Source organism: Anguilla rostrata, chromosome 19 (genome assembly GCF_018555375.3).
Source record: "Anguilla rostrata isolate EN2019 chromosome 19, ASM1855537v3, whole genome shotgun sequence".
In the NCBI taxonomy this organism is placed as follows: Eukaryota; Metazoa; Chordata; class Actinopteri; order Anguilliformes; family Anguillidae; genus Anguilla; species Anguilla rostrata.
The window spans coordinates 15,449,012-15,458,330 of record NC_057951.1 but is presented as its reverse complement, the minus strand read 5'-3'; positions in this window follow the sequence as shown (position 1 = coordinate 15,458,330).

Below are 9,319 nucleotides of genomic sequence, written 5' to 3'. Positions count from 1 at the left end.
TTAGTGCATCTGATTTCCGTTCTATGCCGTTGTAATATATATGACTTGCAACTGGGCAAATTCTAAATGACCTCTGTGTCATTCATAAAGTTCTGAGTTTTATGACTTAGCTGTTTAATACCAGGGGAAATGCTTTGAGAGAGAGAGAGATAGTGAGAGAGAAAGAGGGGGGCAGATAGAGAGATAGAGAGAGGTGGGAGAGAGACAGATAGTGAAAGAGAGGGGGGAGAGAGGGAGAGGGGGGGAGAGAGAAAGAAAGAGCTTTTCTCCAAGCATCTTTAGATAGTATGTGAACTTAAAGAGGACTGCATGCATTAGCAGTGTTTTGTGTTATCTGTCATCAGAGGATTGTGCTAACTACCACTCCTCTGATGCCACGGCAACCAAGTCTGTTTGTTTTTGTGCTGTTTTGGCCAGTGAGGGATAATGGGCTGGGTGTGTGTGGTGATATACACGCAACAGTATTGCAAAGTGAACACTGAAGCGAACAAAGTGCTTTCTGCAAAGTTAATCCACCACTAATGAGTGCCCTCACGATATAATTGCTGTGTGTGTCCATGTACATATCTGTGTGTGCGCAGGTGCGCGCGTGTGTGTGTCTGTGCGTATCTATGTGTGCGCAGGTGCGCGTGTGTGTGTGTCTATGTGCGTATGTGTGTGTGCGCAAGTGCGCGTGTGTGTGGGTGCATTCATACATGAGTGAACGTGCGTCTCTGTGAGTCAGTGTTTGTGTTTTCTAAGAGCTCTACGGGGCTTTTGCATTTTAGCTCAGGAGGACTTACCTATCTAAGCCTGTGCAGTTGGGACTTGTGTTCTGGTCCTCAGAGAATTTGGTCCTCAGGGAAATCGTGCGGAAATGCCACTTTGCTCCTGACTCAACTTTGATTTATAAACTGTCCTCACACAACCTCAGAGGTAACCTTTTTTTTTTTTTTTACAAAACTGGAAAAATTCAGTTTGTTCTGCATAACTGCACTGATACTCTACTTTGTTATCCACTGCCGCATTAATCTGCAGCTTTGTGTGAGATGAGAGCGGGTTGCCCTCGGACAGAGGGACGCAGGGCTGTTAAACCCAGTCACATTAAAGGCATAAGTCAGATCAGGATGACTGAAACACCGCTGTGTAAGAGCTCCCTGTGTGTCCCAGAGACCACAGGACCTCTCAGAGCCCAAAGAGACTGCTTTACACTGCAGTCATCAACTGTGCACCTGAATAAGCTGCTTTTTAAATGACCTAACACTTATGAGCTGAATGAATGGATGAATGAATGAATGAATTTATTTGAGAATTTTAAAGTACATGATAAGCCCTCAAGTGCTGATTGCGCTGATTGTACTCTTTGCGCAGTTTGGAGAAGTGCCTCAGGTTGTAAACAGGAGCAGGGTCGCCTGGTTGAGAGCCTCTGCGAAATAGCGTGCAGACCTCTTCCTCCGTAGTTTGGTGTGCGCTGGAACTTGCCATTGAGCCATAACACGGTCTTCTGTCGCATGCTGCAGCAAGGTTCTATGAAACCCTCGCTGGTTAAGAGATCATTAGTGTGGTTGCCTTTGCCTTTGGCATTGTGTTGTTCAAACGAGGTTTCCTGGAGACTTAGTCACCAGAAAGGATATAGCACTGGCAACAGGTCATAGCTGAATAAGGAAGTGAATACGATAAAAACGCTATTCCAAATGCAAAATTACAAATGAAAACGCTGTCAGCTAGGTATATCAACAAACACATGGCTTAGGCATACCCAGAAGTCCTCAATAATAATAATAATAGTATTTCCCAAGAAATTACGAAAAACCGTTGACAACGTTTCGCCAGGTCTTTGACTGCTAACCTTTTATACGGTCTATGCTGCTAACACAGGGTGAATGCATAAGTGAATGCGATCATGAGAAAACTTTCGGTTGACCTATAAAACGATATTCCAAAACCAAAATTAGACGTGTTATACATGGTTAGAAAGCTTATGCTCTCACCTACTGAATAAATGAATTCTCAATCAAGCCAGACTGTACAAAAAAGGGCAACAACGCCGTCAACAACACGTGTGCAGCAGCTTCTGGTCCGGTCTTTACTCTAGAAAACGATGTCAGCGTGTAAAACTTGTGTCCGACACGCACTTCCTGTTTGTGGTGGAGAGAGTGAGGAGTGTTTGGAAAAGTTTGTTACAGGATTGTATCATGCTTTCGAGTGTGTATTTGATATTGTTTTGGCTTTTTCGTTTAAACAAAACACCGACATTACAAGTAAGGTAAGTCTTCTTTGTTGCCGTTAGGGGACGGAGGGGCTTTTCCACTGTTAAGCACTCGGCTAGCAAAACTAGCCGGTTATATAATTGGGCCTCCTCCTCGCTGAACGCAGGTTTTTTTCTGTGGGTTTGAACCCCCCAGGAGCAAAATATTATTGTTGTTAGATAGTTTGCCCTTATTGTTACATGCTACCATTAGCTGCAGTTTCTTATAATAATATAATCTGATTCCGGGTAGGTTTTGGTTGTAGTCTGTTTTGAGATAAACTAAATATTTCCTAGCAGAGGGGTGCCTCCAGTCATTGTTATTTAGTAAAAAGCTAGCCAAGTTAGTTGATAATAACCAGAGGGATTCCACTCCGGGTAGTGCTTTTCAGTGTTATTAATTCAACGCTTAACGTTAGATAGTTAAAAGTGCGTTATTTTTATGTATTTATTTATTATCTGGTTTCTGCTGCTAGTTGTCCGGAGCCACCTGGGCACCTTTAAGTTGAGGGCTTGGTGTCTCCGTCTCGGCATTTTTACGTACTAACATTAGCTGTAGTTTATTTTAAATTTATTCGAAATTTTTGGGTGTATTTTGTTCTGAGATATAATTAAAATATTGCCTAACACAGTTGTTCTTTCAGTCAATGCTACTTAGTATAAAGCCAGCTAAGCTAGTTTATTATAACTGGTAAGTTCGTTTTCTTGTTACTTATTCAGTACTTAACGGTAGATAAAAGTGCCTTATTTATTTATTTATTATTTTATTTTATTTTTCCTCTCCGGTTTCTGTTGCTTGTTGTCCAGACTCCAGAGCCACCTGCACGTTTTTTAAAGTGTGGTCTCGGTGCTTCCGTTTCGGCAGTAACTTACTCTAGACATAGGGAGAGATAGCTGGATAGTTAGGCGGTAAATATGTGGCCAAAGCTGTGAGAGGGTTGCTTCTGGCTCCATGTGGCCTAGTGGGGAATATTACATATGTGGGCATCTTCCATAATTATAAACCTTGCTGCCAAGTCTCTGGCATGTACCACCTCACGGGAAATTGTGCAAACTTGAGGAGATCAACAATTATAATAAACTCACAGGAAAACAATAGTGGTTCAAGCTGAACCACTAATAATGCGCTTTGGGCTTGAACCACTAATAACACTGCACTGCAGCCATTACCTTTATTTTAATTTTTCAAGGTTAAAAAAAACACATTTAAGCCAAAATGGCTTATTTCCACTGTGGTCCTCTTAAACACTAAACAGAGAAAAGAACCATAGAAGCAAATAGTGACATATACAGCCAATACAACAGCACAGCTGAGATGAGGCAAAGGCTTTCTATGGGCTTCTCTCATTCATGGTTCTGCTGAAAGACAGGATGGCATTGCAAGCTCAGCCTTGGCCACTAAGGGCATTGCTTGTACTGGACTTCAGTGATGCGGCTGGATAATGTAAGGCCCTGAACTCTGACCTCTGAACTCTGACCTGACACTGTGCCCTGGCTGCTGGGGCCTTGATAACATCAAACACTGCATGTGTGGAATGTCTTCAGTCTGTTGTGTGCGGGTGTGTGTGTGTGTTTGCTCTGTGCTGGTATACTTGGACATAACTTGATCGTAAAAAGTGAAGCTTGCTGCACACTTTGTTCTGTGTTAATCTGTTGCCCTTTGTGCTTGAGAAATGTTGTAATATAATTTTAAAAACAGCTGGACCTCCAAGTTTTTTTAATGTACAGTTGTGCTGGGCTCACATAGAGAACACGGTATACGTGAGCTAATCCATCAGTCTCTCCTCCTCTATCTCTCTCCCCTCAGTCCGTCCTTCCCTCTGTTACCCATTTTTCTCTCTTTCTTCCCCCTTCTCTCTTCCTCTCCATCTCTGCCCCCTCCCTGTCTCTCGCTCCCTCTCTCTTTGTAAGCCTCAGTCAGGCGATGGTGTGCTCAGTCTCTGGACTGCTGTGGCCATGCCTTCGTGGGTGGCAGTAATTCATACAGAGCCCCCCCCCCCCCCCGGCCCTGTGTTGTTTAAAACCTGGCGGCGGGGCCATTTTATGAGTGTGGGAAAGTAGCGCCCGGGTCTTGGCGCAGGGAGTGGATGACGGGTGTGAGAGCCGGTCCCAAACGCGGCCTGTCCCGAACGCAGCCGGTCCCGAACGCGGCCCGTCCCAAACGCGGCCGGTCCCAAACGCGGCCAGTTTACCTCACGGCTGCAGTACAGAACGTTTACTGGTCCGGTGTGTTTAGTCTGCTGGGGCCTGGCCCAGCACGGCGGGGGGGGGGTGCAGTTTCTCAACCCAACCTTCTATAGGGCAGCGTGGCCCTGCCCCCATGTCCCCGCCCACCCCCCGACCCGACAGCACGCGCCCCCCACACACCCCCACACCAGTCGGCTGTACGGTCTGTCTGTCTGTCTGTCTTTCTCTGTCCATCCGTGCCTCCGTCTCGCTTTCACTACTGTTGTATTGAAGAAATGTTTTTCCCTGGAGAGAGTGATATCAGGTGACGTGCGTGCGTGTGTGAGTGTGTGTGTGCGTGTGCATGTGTGCGTGTGGCTGAGGCCCCTCAGTGTGTGTGCAGTATGTGTGTGTGTGTATGAGTGTGTAGTATAAGTGTGTGTGCGTGTGGCTGAGGCCCCTCAGTGTGTGTGCAGTATGTGTGTGTGTGTGTATGAGTGTATAGTGTGTGTAGTATAAGTGTGTGTGCGTGTGGCCGAAGCCCCTCAGTGTGTGTGCAGTATGTGTGTGTGTGTGTATGAGTGTATAGTGTGTGTAGTATAAGTGTGTGTGCGTGTGGCTGGGGCCCCTCAGCCCAGGCTCCAGGGGCCACTGTGCCCTTCCTGAGGAAGCAGGGTCCCCTGCAGCGGCTGCCAGCCCTGCTGTGTTTCAGAGCTCACATGTTAGGACATGGCTTTCATTAATCTCTGTGCACAGGAAGCGCAAAGGCAAACAGAGAGCCCAGCGCTGCAGCCCCGTACCACCCAGGCACACAGCCCCCCCCCCCCTTCTCCCTGCACCCCTGACACACATAAACAGCTCCACACCGCCCGACCCCCACCCCAGGGACCCACCCCCACCCCAGGGACCCACCGCTCCACGCACGTTCTTTGTTCCGCGTCTTCATCTGTCTAGGCCCCGCCCCTCACGTCTTCAGAAGCTTTCAGTGGTCTGGTTTCTGCTCTCTCTGCTTATTAAAATGGCCGTTTGTATTATTGGAAAAATGCGTCGCTCCAAGCAGACATTCGCTGTGAGCCCAACTGTTTGCAATAAGGCATTCCTTCACTAGAGCTGAGCTGAGCTCACAGGGCAAATTCTTACCTTCCCGAGAACAGAACTCTTCATATTTTTTTAAATGCTTGAGCCAAAAGGTCTTCAGGCGATTGCACATGTGAAGTCAAAGTGTGGTTGTGCTGCCCCTGTGCTGGCCTGTGATTAAAATGATTACGAGTATGATGATAAGTTATTTTTTTATCATACTCATAATCAGTCATAGACAAACCCTTTACAGTATGATCAGACTATGACTGGCCAAGCTGCTCAGGTGTTCCCCAGGTAAGCTGCGTCCTGATCAGCAGAACTGACCCAGTGGGCCAGACTAGCCTGACAGAGCCCAAACCTGGCATGGGGAGGGCGGGCCCAGCCTTCCTTTAGTGTCATTACAGCGCTCTACTAACATAAGACTAGTAACCCCCTCTATCTGCCCCGCGCTCTGAGTGGACTGGAGGTAACTGGGCGCTCTGAGATGCCCCCCCCTCCTGTCCTTGGGGCAGTTTATCTCCCGACGCTCCGCCCCTCCCCTGCTGGCTCTCTGCTTTAAGGACAGCACCCCCAGCCAGATTACCGGAATATTCCGGATTCCTGGCCTGTAAATACCTGTGATAAAGCAGGCGCTGAATTCATTCAGTTGCGCTGGACGTCTCTGGCAGGGGCAGTGATTAATGGGTCTAGACTGCCCCCCTCCGCCCCCTCGCGCCCCCCCTCGCCCCCCCGGCTCACGCACGTCTGATCTCCCTCCATCTCTCAGCGTTTGCCAGGAGAGCCGGTCTGCCCCCGGGGCCAGGAGCACAGGCCCGCCAGGGGGCCAGGAGCACAGGCCCGCCAGGGGGCCAGGAGCACAGGCCCGCCAGGGGGCCAGGAGCACAGGCCCGCCAGGGGCCAGGCCAGGCCGCCAGGGCCAGGCCGCCGGCCAGGGGGCCAGGGAGCACAGGCCCGCCAGGGGGCCGAGCCAAATGAGCAATGCATAGCCGCCAGTGCAGGCTGTGATGGCATGCAGCTGGCTGGGTGTGGTGGGCTGTGCTGTGCATGTGCATCGCATCAGGCTGTGTGTGTGGTGTGCGTGTGTGTGTGGTGGCGTGCTGTGTGTGTGTCGTGTGTGTGGTGCGGTGTGGTGGGTGTGGGTGTGGTGTGGGGGGGAGGGGGAGTATGCTCTGCTAACTTGGCCTTGGGGCGATTTGTTGCTACTTCCTGGGAGTGAATTTGCAATCATGTAGAAATCAAAAGGAAGCAGCGCGGAATCCAAAAAAACTAATTTGTTTAACGCATAGTTGTTAGTTTGGGTGGGTTTGGGTGGGTTTGGCGGTTGGGCGGTTTGGGGTTGGGCGGTATGGGGTATGGGGTGGCGGTGGCAGTTGGGCGGTTGCGACAGGCTGCGCGTCGCAGCCCGGTGGGTTTGGGTGGGTTTGGGTGGAGCTGGGTGTCTGCGCGGTGGGTTTGGGTGGGTTTGGGCGGGTTTGGGCGGGTTTGGTGGTTGGGCGGGTTTGGGTAGGTTTGGGCGGGTTGGCGGGTTTGGGCGGGTTTGGGCGGGTTTGGGTGGACAGGCTGCGGCTGTCTGCAGGCCCGGGGCCAGACCCGGCTGTCCCACGGCCCACTCCAGCGAGATCAGAACATCGGCTCTGCTCCAGCTTCAGCCTCTGGCCCCAATGTAAAAAAGTAGTGTAAAAAAATAAATAAATTATATATATATATATATATATATATATATATATACGAAAAAAATTTCACGCAATTGTTGTGAAACGGGGTCTTTGTTTTTGCCGCGGGTGATTTTTACGGGGGGCTGTCATGGTAAGCCCAGTGACCTGCTGGGGGCCTGTGGACACCAGCCAGTGAACAGGGGGAGGGCCGGGGACGGGGGGGTCCCCCATGCTCCCCCCCCATCGCAGCAGAGTGGTACAGTCCTACCTGTGTGAATGTGGGGGTGAAGGGGGACCCCATGGCCTGCATTGTGTGCTCCCCGTATCCACAGACCAGGACTACTGGGTACAGGACGGGGTAGTGGGGTGGTGGGGTGGGGGCACTGAGTGGAAACAGATTTTGGGAAGAAAAAGTGAGAGGCAATTTATTTAAAACAGAGGAAGTACGGGACCGTACCCAGTCATGTTCCTGCTGATTGATTAAGAGTGTGAGGCGGCTTGGTGGGAGAACCCCTGAGCTGCCCTCCGACCCCCCCCCCAGTCCAACGCTCTGCTTCAGCTCAGCTTCTGAGAGTTAATTTTACACAGTTACTGCAGCTCAGCTTCTGAGAGTTAATTTTACACAGTTACTGCAGCTCAGCTTCTGAGAGTTAATTTTACACAGTTACTGCAGCTCAGCTTCTGAGAGTTAATTTTACACAGTTACTGCAGCTCAGCTTCTGAGAGTTAATTTTACACAGTTACTGCAGCTCAGCTTCTGAGAGTTAATTTTACACAGTTACTGCAGCTCAGCTTCTGAGAGTTAATTTTACACAGTTACTGCAGCTCGCTTCTGAGAGTTAATTTTACACAGTTACTGCAGCTCGCTTCTGAGAGTTAATTTTACACAGTTACTGCAGCTCAGCTTCTGAGAGTTAATTTTACACAGTTACTGCAGCTCAGCTTCTGAGAGTTAATTTTACACAGTTACTGCAGCTCAGCTTCTGAGAGTTAATTTTACACAGTTACTGCAGCTCAGCTTCTGAGAGTTAATTTTACACAGTTACTGCAGCTCAGCTTCTGAGAGTTAATTTTACACAGTTACTGCAGCTCGCTTCTGAGAGTTAATTTTACACAGTTACTGCAGCTCGCTTCTGAGAGTTAATTTTACACAGTTACTCGCGTCACGGCTTCTGAGAGTTAATTTTACACAGTTACTGCAGCTCGGCTTCTCGAGAGTTAATTTTACACAGTTACTGCAGCTCGCTTCTGAGAGTTTAATTTACACCAGTTCTGACTGCAGCTCAGCCGCTTCTGAGAGTTAATTTTACACAGTTACTGCAGCTCGCTTCTGAGAGTTAATTTTACACAGTTACTGCAGCTCGCTTCTGAGATTAATTTTACACAGTTACTGCAGCTCGGCTTCTGAGAGTTAATTTTACACAGTTACTGCAGCTCGCTTCTGAGAGTTAATTTTACACAGTTACTGCAGCTCGGCTTCTGAGAGTTAATTTTACACAGTTACTGCAGCTCAGCTTCTGAGAGTTAATTTTACACAGTTACTGCAGCTCGGCTTCTGAGAGTTAATTTTACACAGTTACTGCAGCTCGGCTTCTGAGAGTTAATTTTACACAGTTACTGCAGCTCGCTTCTGAGAGTTAATTTTACACAGTTACTGCAGCTCGCTTCTGAGAGTTAATTTTACACAGTTACTGCAGCTCGCTTCTGAGAGTTAATTTTACACAGTTACTGCAGCTCGCTTCTGAGAGTTAATTTTACACAGTTACTGCAGCTCAGCTTCTGAGAGTTAATTTTACACAGTTACTGCAGCTCGGCTTCTGAGAGTTAATTTTACACAGTTACTGCAGCTCAGCTTCTGAGAGTTAATTTTACACAGTTACTGCAGCTCGGCTTCTGAGAGTTAATTTTACACAGTTACTGCAGCTCAGCTTCTGAGAGTTAATTTTACACAGTTACTGCAGCTCAGCTTCTGAGAGTTAATTTTACACAGTTACTGCAGCTCGGCTTCTGAGAGTTAATTTTACACAGTTACTGCAGCTCGGCTTCTGAGAGTTAATTTTACACAGTTACTGCAGCTCGCTTCTGAGAGTTAATTTTACACAGTTACTGCAGCTCGGCTTCTGAGAGTTAATTTTACACAGTTACTGCAGCTCAGCTTCTGAGAGTTAATTTTACACAGTTACTGCAGCTC